Source organism: Macrotis lagotis, chromosome 4 (assembly GCF_037893015.1).
Source record: "Macrotis lagotis isolate mMagLag1 chromosome 4, bilby.v1.9.chrom.fasta, whole genome shotgun sequence".
NCBI lineage: Eukaryota > Metazoa > Chordata > Mammalia > Peramelemorphia > Peramelidae > Macrotis > Macrotis lagotis.
Genome location: NC_133661.1, coordinates 179,066,177 through 179,080,469, shown reverse-complemented (window position 1 = coordinate 179,080,469; position 14,293 = coordinate 179,066,177).

Below are 14,293 nucleotides of genomic sequence, written 5' to 3'. Positions count from 1 at the left end.
TGAAAGCCATCTAGGTTAACCATCTTAGGAAACTGAGACCCAGAGAAATTTCTTGACTTGCCCTAGTTGCACAGTTAGAAACTATCATTAGTTGAAATTCAGTCCAGGCAAGTAGCTGGAAAGAGAGATAGGAACAAGAATAATTTTGAAGCAGGAGATATGAGGGATGTTTATGAATGAAACTGCTCTGTCCTGTGATTTACTGAATGAATGTCACAGAAGAAAACAAAAATGAAATGATAGTAGTTCAATGAAAAGGAGACATTCCTATTGGAGAAAATGTTAATGGATTTCCTCCACCCATGTGTAAGAAAGAGTTACTTCTACAATATAAATATTGTAACTCTAGAATTTGAGGCCTGGTTGCCCAGATGAAACATTATGAAAGGTGCTCTATCAGGAGAAATCAGCTTTGAAGATGATGAATGCAACGTGTCTGAGCTGGTGCCAAATCATAATTCAGTTCAGATTTTATGTGCGTGTATGTGTGTGTCTTCAACATTAATCTGAGAAAATATCCAAATAGAATCACTGTTTAACATAGAATGCTACCCTCTCTGAGTTTCAAAGACTAAGTATTAAGGTTAAGGTTATATCAAACAATAAGAATGTACTTTGGGGAGGGAAAAAAATGATTAAAGCAAATCTCCCTGACTGTCAATTTAAATCGACTTAATTTAAATCAAATCCATCCTAAATATAGTCAATTCCTGAGTAACTGTGGGTGGATTATCCAAACTGCAAATTATTTATGTATTGGAGACACTGTGATGGAGCTGGAAATGTTAGTCTGGAGCCTGTGTCCTATTTTATGGCCTTTTATCCTTTGTTAATTATAACATAAACACTCTAAGAATATTCACAGACAGCCATTCATTAGATTAAAGAACGCAACTGCCTGGAGGCCCAGTTTCAGGGGATGACTTGGCATCTGGAGCTGCCCAGGGAGCAGTGGAACTGGGAGGAGACTGCAGAGCTCACCAGGTCTAGGGAAGGCTCTGAGAGGCTCCTCTACTTAACCATGGAAAGGCCTTTGGACCTGGCTACCTGGCAACAACCCCCTTCTTAATTCTTTCCCTAATAGCCCCTAATGCTATAACTTATATTTCTTTGACAAAGCCTCCTTTTGTCTTTTCCTTTCAATGATTCACTTGATGTTCACATCATTCATCTTTCCCTGGTTTAAAGATATTTGCAAGAAGAAAATAATTTTGGAACTTTACTGAAATTGTCACATCCTCATTTACTCCTTCAAAAGCATACATTAATTAATACAACAGCTTAATTGGAAAGAATAATGCCAATGACAAATCTAAACTAAACACTTTACTTGTGATAATCAAGTTTGACTTGAAGAAGCGATATGAGAATAAATTTCCCTTCCTTCTTTAAAAGAGTTTGTGTGTGTGTGTATGTGTGTGTGTGTGGTGGGGGGAGGAACTATAGGTATAGAACACATACCATATAACTAAATATCAGACTTTGAAAGAGATTTGATTAATTTAGCTGAATTGCTTTTGCCCATGCTTTCATTTTTAATATGTATTTGCATGTTTTATACATACTTAAATGCATATGGGCAAATACATACCCACAACACACATACTTGTATATATGCATGCAAATAAATACATATAAATACATATATATTAAAATAACTGTATTCAGTCTAATTGGTTTTCTTTGTAATCTTATGTATTTTATTTTGTGATTTAGAGTTTATTTTGTTAATATTTTTGGATTATTGATTTTATATTATTATAATAATCTTATTATGGGAATAAACATAACCCCCCTCCCCCCCAAGAAGATGTAAAACCTCAAGAATAGTGAAAGATAAAAAAATGTACTTCAGTCTGTGTTCAGATTCCAATGGCTCTGGGATGAGTTGCCTTCTGTATCATAAGTCCACAAGAGAAATTGCTTCATTATATTTCCTACAGTTTCTATCATGAGCTATATTTCCCTCCACTCTATTCTTTCCTACTCTCAATTATTCTATTTTCTCTCTCCTTTCTCCCTGTCCCTGTTCAACAGTGTGTTATATCTGAGTACCCTCTCCTACATTCTTCCCTCTCTTCTATCACCTACTCCTCCATGCCCTCCCCCCATTTCCCCTTATCACATCCTTTTTTTCTCATTTTTCTCTAGGGTAAGATAGATTGCTATTCCCTATTAAGTGTGTCTGTTATTTCCTCTCGGAGCCATTTCTGATGAGAATAAAGGCTCACTCATTCCCCTCGCTTTCCCCCATTCCATTGAAAAAGCCTTTTCTTGATTCTTATTTGAAATATCGTAGCCCATATCTTCCTCCCAGTACTTTCCTTTATCACCCATTGACTCATCTTTTTACTATATTAAACCATTATATTCGGATCCTTCATGTGCCTTGTCTATTTATGTTCCTTTTAACTGCTCTTATAAATGAGATAATTTATATGAGTCATCAGTATCTTCTTCCAATGCAGGAATACAAACAGTTCAATATCAAGTTCCTCATAGTTAGTCCTTCTCATCCACCCTCTCTATGGTTTACCTGAATCCTGTAGTTCAATAGGAAAGTTTGAAAGTCCATATATTCCCCCTGAAATAGGATGTTCAGTTTTGCTGGGTAGTTGATTCTCATTTTTAAACCAAGATCTTTTGCCTTCTGAAATATCATAGATCAAGCCCTACAAGCCCTTAATGTAGATGCTGCCAGATCCTGTGTAAACTTGACTATAGAGTCAAGGCAGGTGAATTGTTTGTTTCTGGCAGCTTTTAGTATTTTCTCTTTGACTTGGGAGTTTTGGAATTTGGCTATAATATTCCTGGAGGTTTTTCATTTGGGATTTCTTTCAGGAGATGATTGGTAAATTCCCTCAATTTCTATTTTACCCTTTGCTTCTGGGATATTAGGGCAATTTTGCTGTATTATATTTCTTAAAAAAATGAAGTCTAGGCTCTTTTCCTGGTTGTGACTTTCAGGTAATTTTTAAATTATCTCTCTGGATCTGTTTTTGAGATTGGTTGTTTTTCCAATGAGAAATTTCACAATTTCTTCTAATTTTTAACTTTTTTGAATTATTTTATTTCTTCCTGATTTCTCTCCAAATCATTAGATTGCTTTAGTTTCATTCTGCATTTAAAGGAGTTATTTTCTTTAGAGAGGATTGTTTATCTCCTTTTCCAGCTGGCCAATTTTGCTCTTTAAGGCATTCTTCTCCTCATTTGTCTTTCGGGTTCTTTTTCTCCATTTGGCCTAAACTGGTTTTAACATATTATTTTATTCAATATTTTTTTTCTTTCACCAAGCTGCTGATTTGGTTTTCATGATTTATCTACATCACTCTCATTTTTCCTCCCAATTTTTCCTCTAGCTCCCTTAATTGCTTTTCAAAATCTTTTTTGATCTCATCCATAGTCTAAACCTATTTTCTATTTCTCTTGGAGGTTTTGTATACAGAAGCTTAGAGTTTGTCATCTACTGAATCTTCCATGAAGATTCAGAGAAATTTTCTATGGTCAGATTCTTCTTTTTCTTTTGTTTCCCCCATTCCTCAGGCCATGACTGATTTACACTTCCAACGCTTTGGGTTTTTTTGGGACATCCCACTAGGACTTTAATTCCTCCAAAGTCTTATGAGAGGCCTTCATACTTTCTTGCCTGTGCTTTGATATATGGATAACCACAGGCCCTCTCCTCTTCCTTGGAGCTGTGAGGAGAGTCCCTGACTTAGTTATGGTAGTATGGGAGCCCAAACTGCAACCTGACTCTGAGTGTGGGCAAACAGCAGAGTCTTGCCCCAGGGAGAGCAGAGAGATTTCTGCAGTCTCCCAGGACCCCCTTACTATCTGTGGGATGTGTAGGCTGATTTCCCTGATTCCCACTGCAATTTCTCACTGCAGGGCTGCTCTGAGTCTGGCACTCACTCTGCACTCATTCTGGTGCAGCAGAGTTCTTTCACTGTCCCTTCAAAGCTGTTCCCTATGATCCCTGGACTGCACTGCAATTGCAGCTTTTTTTCCAACCCCTAGTCCCAGTGAAACACATCTTTCATGCAGAACTTCTAAGCTGTCTCTCAGTCTCTCTGTGGATTCTGTCCCACTAAATTTTGATTAAATCATAATTTGATGGCTTTTGGAATATTTTGGAGAATGAGTTTCCTAGGAGTTTATGTGTTTTACTTGCCTGTCAAAAGTATTCATTAAAAAAAGTTTAAGAAGATCTGATTTCAAAGGATGTTTCTGTGGTGAATAAGGGGGTACAACTAATGGGAGTGGCCTTGAAAAACTTATTTTGTTTTTCTTCACCTACTTCTCAAAGAAATGGGGCTTTAAGAAATAATAAGAGATCACATGGTGAAGGGTAAAGAGGCATGAACCTATAAATAAAGGATTTGAGTTCAAACCCTGATCTTCACACTAATGCTATGGCTTTGACTAAGATGCTTTCCCACTATGGTCCTCAGATTCTTTATGTGAAAGCTTGAGGCAGTTGGACTTTATGTTCTCTAATTCTCCTCTGGCTCTGAATATTCTGATTAAAATTATATATTCTCTCAGCAAATGAAGTAAACCATCTTCAGGAAGTGGTTCTGCCTATAAGTAGAGAATTTCACTGAAACAAGAATTGTGAATGAAGCACAGGATCATTTTTTTTAAGTTTTATTGATGTATTTTGTTTTTATAGTGCATTTACAGATTAGCCTCACATTTCAAGAGCTTTCTTCTGACAAAAATAAAACTGATAATATAATGCCCTCTTCTAAAAGTACAAACAGTATTGTACAACTTTATAGCACTCTCAACTTGCTATTTATTAAAAATATTTTCCCTTCTTCTTAATTTTTACCCCTTCTTCCTCCACTCAATTGGGGATGAAGAAACAAATTCCTTGTATCATATATATATATATATATATATATATATATATATATATATATATATGCACATGTACATATTTAATCAAGGAAAACAAGTTCCCTTCTCAATGGCAATATATATATATAAATATGAACATTACAATCAATTGATATATATACATGTATGTATGTGCACATATATAGCAATACACATGTGTATATCCCTTGCCTCTATGTAATGGAGAGCATGTTTCATCATCATTCCTCTAAGATTATGAATGAATATAGTTATTATAGCTTTCAAAATTGTTTATTTTTACACTATCGTTGTTACATTGTTTTAATTATCTTCCAGATTCAATTCACTTTATTCCGCATTAGTTCATATACATTTGAACTAAACTATTTTTTCAGTTATTATAACACAGTAGTATTCCATCACATTCATGTACTTAATTTATTCAGGTACTCCTCAGTTGGCAGGCATTCCCTTAGTTTCCAGTTTGGGGCCATCTTAAAAATAACTTGTATAATCTTCCCCTAGTTAACTGACTTTTTCAAGAACCTTGAAAAGATCTCTAAGATCCTCTTAGAGAAATGATTCCTTGGAGGTTTTAGTTAGAATCGATTTTAGGGGAACAATATCTCTTATGAATGAGATTTTAAAATCATGATGATTCCTTACAATGGGAATGAGAGGAACAAGAAAAGATTAAAGAGACACTGACTATGTTTACGATCTTTTCTCTTCATTCAGACTTCTTAGAGATAAGCATCAGGAGCCAAAATGTTCCTTCAGCTGTAGAATAATTCTAAATTTGAGAAAATGGAGGGGTATTAACAAATTCACTTTTCGACTCTGGTAACAGAATGGGAAGCCTTGTGCCTGTGTATGTATGTATGTGTATATGTATTTATGTATGTGTGTATGTATGTATGTGTATATGTATTTATGTATGTGTGTATGTGTATATGTATATGCAAATACACAGATACCTACATGCCTACATGTAAACATCCCCAGATAGACTAAAAACTTACCATTACTTCATTTCTTTTGGTGGTAGATGCTTGTAGTTGATACCTTGTGTTGTATAAAAGGAAAATCCAGGGAAAAAGCAGATATAATAAGAGATATATATCTTTATGAAGACTTGGTATTTTCCCTATTTTCATTTCATTTTATTTTAAGTAGAGTAAATTATCATGATCTCATAGTGAGCATCTATATGAGTGCTGAGAAAAGAGACCTTAGTGAATGAATCATATCAAAGTGATGAGAGGCTACAAATGCAGACAATTCTACATTTTAACATTTTATCAACATTTAATCTCACACATTAGGCTCAGCACAACAAGCGGTTAAGTATTGTTTCCTGGACAACAACAAAGCAATATCACTACATTAGACCCAGGAGATATATTTCAAGTATTTCAGGGATTTTGTATTCTCCAGTGACCAGTAGGGGTGCTATAGTCTATTAAGGGGCAGCTAGCTTACCCAGGTGTTCTGAAGTACACAGGATTAATCAAACCAGTAAATTAAAAAGAATTTTTTAACTACCTGTCATCTGATGTTAATTTGTTAGACTGTGGAGAATGTATCAACAGAAATGAAACTGTCCCTGACTTCAAAGGACTTTTATTCTAAAAGGAAGTAAATATGTTCTCTCCTCTTTCTCTACCTCTCTTTTTTCTGTCAAACATATACATGCAGATCTATATTTTATATAAATCACAAATGCATGTGTGTATAGAGGTCATTGCTACTCATTCTAATCTATGTTTTGCCACAGGACTCCAATGATTCTTGAGAGTGATGACTTTGCACAGTTCTTCTTCACTTAAATCCAATTCACTTACAAGTTAAGACATCACCAAGCTGATGTTATTGGTCCTTCTCAAGAACAACATCACCAACAACTAACAATACTTGTGTGTATGTGTGTACATTAAAATAGGAACACATGCAAAAATTGGTATACATATACCATATTCTACATTTACTATATAGATAGATAGATAGATAGATAGATATACATGTAATGTTTTAGGGAAAGCAATAATCACCATGTGGATAAGAATAGATTTCATAGAGGAGGCTGTGTTTGAGCTAAATTTTGAAGGAAAACAAGAAATTTAAGAAACAAATGTGATTAATTACATGAGGTAAGAGAGAATAAAGAAGATGAGGAGTTGAGGATACCTATGAGGTTGCAAATCTATAAGGATTGTGGTATCTTCATATAGAAATGGGGAAAAAGGGAGAAGAACAGCTCAGTAGGGCATCACTTCATAGCTAACTCAGATAAAGCTACTGTCAGCTAATCAAAAAGCTATTAGCTGGGGTATTTTACCATATTTGACTACACTTGAGAGTCAATGCTCCATGTGAATACTCTATTCGTTTATGAATATTTCTCACATATGAACATGCATTATTGTCACATATCTAAATATGGTATATCAAGGAGCAGAGTTTTCTTATATACTCTATGATATCACTTTAATTAGCAAAGTATTAGAGTAGGAAATTATGTCTATATTATAATTTCTAGTTTGGTCTCTAAGGGTCCTGCCAGAATCTGGACTTCCTAAAACTCTCTGGTATTATTAGAACAAAGACCTTAAAAGTGGCTAAATTATAATTGCTATGTTGGTGTTTTGTATTAAGGTTATCTTTATTTTTTTGCAAGGCAAATGGGGTTAAGTGGCTTGCCCAAGGCCACACAGCTAGGTAATTATTAAGTGTCTGAGAGCAGATTTGAACCCAGGTACTCCTGACTCCAGGGCCACTGCTTTATCCACTGTGCCATCTAGCTGCTATGTCTTTAATTTTCTTCTAGAAAAGTAAGCCGTTCTCACAAAAGGTCTTGAAATTTAAATGCTTGATGGCAAAGGTGGTTCTCCAGAGATTATGGCCCAATTCTAGCATGTTAAACCCTTAGATCATGCAACTACACTGAGAGAGGTAACTTGGTTCAGTGCATAGAGGGATGGTCCCTAACCTTATTCAACTCTGAAAGACCAGATATTCCAGAGAAGATATTGAACTCCTTGGTGAGAGAGTCAGATGCCTCAAATGGCAATTTCCTACCCAGATGATCTCACTGAGCTATGTGGTTTCCGGGGTGGCTTCGCGGGGCAATAGAAAGAGTAGACTTTGGAAGACTCATCTTCCGGAATTCAGATCTGACCTCAGGCACTTATTAGCTGGTTGATCCTGGACAGGGCATTCAGCCTTCTTTGCCTCAATTTCCTCATCTGAAAAATTAGCTGAAAAGGGAAGCAGCAAACCAGTTCAGTATCTCTGACAAGAAAATCCCAAATGGGGCTGTGAAGAGTTTGAAAGGACAGAACAATAACAACATATGCAGTGTGTTAAAACAAACTGGGCTCTTTAAAATTTAAGCTGCTGAATCATCCTATCCACTGTCTCCAAGAGAGAAAAGATTAATTGGAAACAGCTGAGAAAGAATTGCTGCCACAGGCCTGGACAAAAGTCCATAAAAAGATGGCCTGCTTTGCTTCATACTGTTCCAGAGAGGTCTCTTGCTCCAGAGTGAGAGTCAAAGATGGAAAGAAGAGTTTTCGTTTTCATTGTAGAAGAAAAAAAAATCTATTGCAGAACTTGGAATGCAAATAGTTGAATTCTTGCTATTTTTATCAAAGTAACGTTACTATAATATTTGTCGAACTATTTTGCCTAAAATCTAGAACAAACTGAGATAATAAAATGGTCCAAAGATCATTACATTCAAATTGCATGTTATGTAACACTGAATGAGTCACTTAACTTTGTGGGACATTAATTTTCATTAATTGAAAATTTAAGAGATTGGACTAGCTGACCTCTGTGCTCTAGTTATATAAATTTATGAAGGTTAGCATAATAGGTTGATTACATTGATGGATGGGCAACTAGGTGGTACAGTGAATAAAGTGCCAGACCTAGAAGCAGAAAGCCTTGAGTTCAAATGTGGTCTTAGACACTTACTAACTGAGTGACCCTGGACAAGTCACATTACCCCAATTTTCTCTACTATAAACTGAGCTAGAGAAGGAAATGAAAAGTATTTCTTTGCCAAGAAAACTCAAATGGGATCAGGCAAAGTCATACAGAATTGAACAACAGCAAAATAATCAACTTAATCATTGGTGAGATATTGCATTTTTTCTTTGCTTTGTTTCAGGACTGTTTCATTGTCTATTTGTTACTACTACAATTATTATATTCCTTTAAACAGTCCTTTAAAGTATACTAGGTGATACATATATATACATATATATATATATATATATATATATATATATATATATATATATATATATACCTATCAGCTGATATGATCCCCATATGAAACTTGTATAAAAGGTCTTAATATTATACCCATTTTGTAGAATTCATTGAGTCTCAGTGTAGTTAAAGGACTTAGTAAGTTATACAGCTTGTAAGTTTTAGGTAAGATTTGAATTCCTGATCCCAAGTTCAATCCTCTGATTATGATGATGGTGATAAAATAATATTTTAAAGCATTATTATTTGCTTATTTGTTATCTCATCTGAAATTTTAATTAAGACTTTTAAGGAGGAGCTATTTATTATCACCACTTTGTAGGCAATTAAACTGAGGAATAATTTATTCAAATCATCTTTTTTTGTATGAATCTAATGTGGTTTTAACTCTGTAAATGGAAAAACAAGAATATACTAATTTGTTCATATTTCCTTTTTGCATAAATAATGGTATGATTTTTCATTAACAGTCCTTATCCAAATCCATTAATACTTGACAACTCAAACATTCACACTGTTCAAAAATGTGACATCCCAAATCACCTAATGACAACAGCACAAGATGCAAATATCCCAGAAGTAAAGTAAATAGCCTAGAAGTAAATAGCCCAGATCTCAAAAAATCACAAACACTATCAATAAATCATCCAATAATCATTTATTAAGCACCTATTATAGGCCTGTCACCTGCTAAGCACTGAGAGTACAAAAAAGTACAAGCAATTATATATATATATATAAAGCATGCATTTACAGTATGATGAGAAATAATATCAGGGGGTTTGTCTGCTTTTATACTTGAATCACCCTGTCCAGAAGTTTGAACACTTTTTATATATTTCTGTGAACCATACAGAATTTTAGGGAAGGAGTTTCTCCATGCAAAAATACTGAAAGGACCTAGAGGTGAATATTGGAGTCATAGGAAATAGCACCCCAAACAATATTCAATTGAAAGGTGCTAAGATTTTAATACTTGGATTTAAATAGCATCTCAGAATCATCATCAGATTCTATGAAAGACAAAGGAGAGTGAGTTGTTTTATTTAATCTCAGAGATTGAATCAACATTTGATTAAATAGTGATTGTAAGTATTTAAAAATTAGAGTGGAAAGATACTAAATTATTTTGGGGTTTCAATTGCCTGATGGATTCACCCATAAATATTTAACAAACAGTACCTATGTACAATAATAGAATAGGAGAGTTCTAGATATAGTTTAAAAGTATAATTGCTCCCTAAGCAACTTAATAAGGATGCACAAATAAGGTAAGGAAGCAACTAGCAAAGCTTGTCTCTACCCTGTTGTCCAGTTCCTTTTATCCCTTTCCCATGTAACAGTCACATAGACAATAGAACTTCAGAAGTAAGATTATCTTTATTTATAGAAAATAGACTTACTTATAGAATCCCAGAGATATATTGAAAAAATTTAATTGAAACAATAACTTTAGTAAAATAGGATATAAAACAAACTCACAAAAATCATTAGTCTTTTTGTATAATTAAAAAAAAAGTAGGAAAAGCTAGAAAGAGGAATTCTATTCAAAATAACTATAAAATGGGCACTATATTTAGGAATTAACTTATCAAGACTCACAAGACAAATATAACTACAAAATTTTCTTTAAACAAATAAATATTTTAATGCTTTGATTGAAAGTTTGACTGTTCCTGGTTGGGAAAATGATATATAAATGAACACATAAAAAATATGATAAAAATGAATATAATACCAAAAGGAACTATCATATTTATGCAATACTATCTGGTCTAAATGACAATGAATTGTTATCTTTTCCTGGACTTAAATTATAATGAAAGCATGACAAGTTTTCCAGTTTTTCTAATGATTTTTCTTCCTGGGTTTGTAATTAACATTGCAGGAAATAGCATTCAATTTCTTATAACAGAAAGAATCAGACATTTTTTTTAACCAGGAATATAGATTGAAATGCTTCTCAGCATATACATATGTACATAATATAAGATTGGGTCTAATCGATAGGGGATTCTAGGAAGATGGCAGAGTAGGTCAGAAAATTTCAAGATCTCCAGATTTCCTCCAATAACAAATCAAAAAAAAAAATTCCTCAGGGCAAAAGTAGATAGACAAAAAAAACAACAAAACCAAAAACCAAAAGTTGCTGCAGAGCACCCTTTCTGGAACAACTGAAAAAGATTTGAAGAAAATTCCTAAGACTGAGATTCTGCTGACTGAGTGAAAAGCAAACACCTCTTAGCTATCCCTGAAACAGCAAGAGGCGAACCCTAGGAGCAGCCAGATTGAGAGGTAACCTCCTCCACTTAAGCCATAGGAATTTTCATTTCCCAGACTGTATGGACTGGATGGGGAGACTGAAGCATCTGAACAATGGAAGAACAGGAACCTCTGCTGATAGGAGTGACAGGTCCAGCTGCACAGCAGAGACAGCACCTGGGGAAGAAGGACCCAGTACACACCTTGTGAGAGCAGACACAGTGATTGAGAGACATTATTGGTTATGATCACTTAAAATAGAATTAAGCTCTAGGTCTTGGGTCCAGTCCAGTGAGGAGAACTGAAGGTTATAACCTTTAGAGAGTTCTCAGTAAATAAGATCATTTCCAGATGTGAACTGGAGGGCAAAATGAGTGTATAGATTGGGTCAGGACAAAGCTCTTAATGTCAGAGTCACCATCCCTCATACTGCAGAGCTAAAGATGAATATAATAACAAACTGCTATAAAACCCAAAATTTAAAAATGAGCAGGCAAAGGAGAAAGAATCCAATCATAGGAAGATACTATGGGAAAAAGAGAAGTTAAGAGTTAGTTTATAGAGGTAGATTTTAAAGCAAAAAAAGCCTCTCTACCTCAAAGAGTAATGTCAAATGACTTTCTGCTCAAAAATAATTTATAGAAGAACTGAAGAAAAGATTTGAAAATCAAAGGAAATGAGGAAAAACTAAAAAAGAAAATAGGAATAATCCAAGAGAAACAAGGAAATTATGAGAAGAAAGTTAGATAACATTTTAAGGAAGAAAATAACTGAATTAGAATTGGGCAAAGGGAAGTCAGTGAATTTAGGAAAACCAAGAATAATAAAACAAAATATAAAGAATGAATAAATAGAAGAGAAGGTGAAGCACCTCACAAGAGAAAACAACAGATTTGAAGAACAGATCAGGAAGAGAAAAGACAAGAATAATTGGACTACCTGAAAGCTATGATCAAAAAAAGAACCTTGATAGGATAATACAGGAAGTAAAGAAAATTTGTCCTAAAGTATTAGAACAAGAGGGAAAAGAAGAAATAGAAAAAATTCATTGATCGTTATTTGAAAGCAATCCTGGTGAGAAAACTGACAGGAATATAATAGTTAAATGTCTAGACCCCTAGTTTAAGGAGAAAAATATTAAATTCAACAAGAAAAAAAAATTTCAAATATGGTGGAAGCACAATTAGAATTACACAAGACCTAGCAGTACAATATATCAAAGAGTAAAATAACTGGAGTTGTGGCTAAAAGTAATATACTCAACAGATTTAATGATAATTTTGTATGAAAAAAAGGAAATTCAACAAGTTGTCAGATTTTCAGTATTTTGATGCAAAAGACCTCAATTTAATAGAAAATTTGACATACAAGAACAAAGAGAAATAAAAGGTTAGTATAAAAGACTGATTACAAGGGACTAAATAAGGATAAATTGTTTACAATCTGTAATATAAGCCATATGTCTAAAATTGCTATTAGTAATTGGATAATAAGAAGGAAAGATGGTAGTAGAGTTAAGTAGAATGTGATTATTTAAAGTAAAAAGTCTGGGAAAAGATGAAAAAATAAAAGTTACCTTTTTTTAAAGTTTTATTTATTTTGAGTTTTACAATATTTCCCCTAATCTTGCTTCCCTCCTCCCACTTCCCACAGAATGCAATTTGCAATTCTTTACTTGGTTTCCATGGTATACATTGATCCAAATTGAATATGATGAGAGAGAAATAATATCCTTAAGGAAGAAAGAAAAAGTATAAGAGATAGCAAGATCAGACAATAAGATATCAGTTTTTTTCCTAAATTAAAGGTAATAGTCCTTGGTCTTTATTCAAACTCTACAATTCTTTTTCTTGATACAGATGGTATTCTCCATTGCAGACAGCCCCAAATTGTCACTGATTGTTGCACTGATGGAATGAGTGAGTCCATCAAGGCTGATCATTGCCCCCATATTGCTGATAGGATGTACAGTGTTTTTCTGTTTCTGCTCATCTCACTCAGCATCAGTTCATGCAAATCCCTCCAGGCTTCCATGAATTCCCATCCTTCCTGGATTCTAATAGAACAATATTGTTCCATGACATACATAAACCACAGTTTGATAAGGTATTCCCCAATTGAAGGACATTGACTTGATTTCCAATTCTTTGCCACCACAAACAGGGCTGCTATGAATATTTTTGTACAAGTGATGTTTTTACCCATTTTCATCATCTCTTCGGGGTATAGACCCAGTAGTCATATGGCTGAATCAAAGGGTTTGCACATTTTGTTGCCTTTTGGGCATAGTTCCAGACTGCTCTCCAGAAAGGTTGGATGAGTTTACAGCTCCACCAACAATGTAATAGTTTCCCAGATTTCCCACAACTATTCCAACAAGGATCATTATGCTTTCAGGTCATATTGGCCAGTTTGAGAGGTGTGAAGTGGTATCTCAGAGAAGCTATGATTTGCATTTCTCTAATAAGTAATAATTTAGAGAAATTTTTCTTATGAGTATTGATTGCTTGATCATCTAATCTGTAAATTGCCTTTGCATATCCTTTGACCATTTGTCAATTGGGGAATGGCTTTAAAAAAAGTTGACTCAGTTCTCTGAATATGATAGAAATGATTTCTTTGTCAAAAACATTAGTTGAAACGATTGTTTCCCAGTTTACTACATTTCTTTTGTTCTTGGTTACAGTAGTTTTGTCTGTGCTAAAGCTTTTTAAATTTACTGTAATTGAAATAATTTAGTTTGTTTTTCGTGATGTCCTCTATCTCTTTCTTAGTCATAAACTGCTTCTCTTTCCATAGATTTGAAAGGTAAATTAGGCCTTGATCTTCTAGTTTGCTTATAGTATTGATTTTTCTGTCTAAATCCTGTATCCATTTCGATCTTATCTTG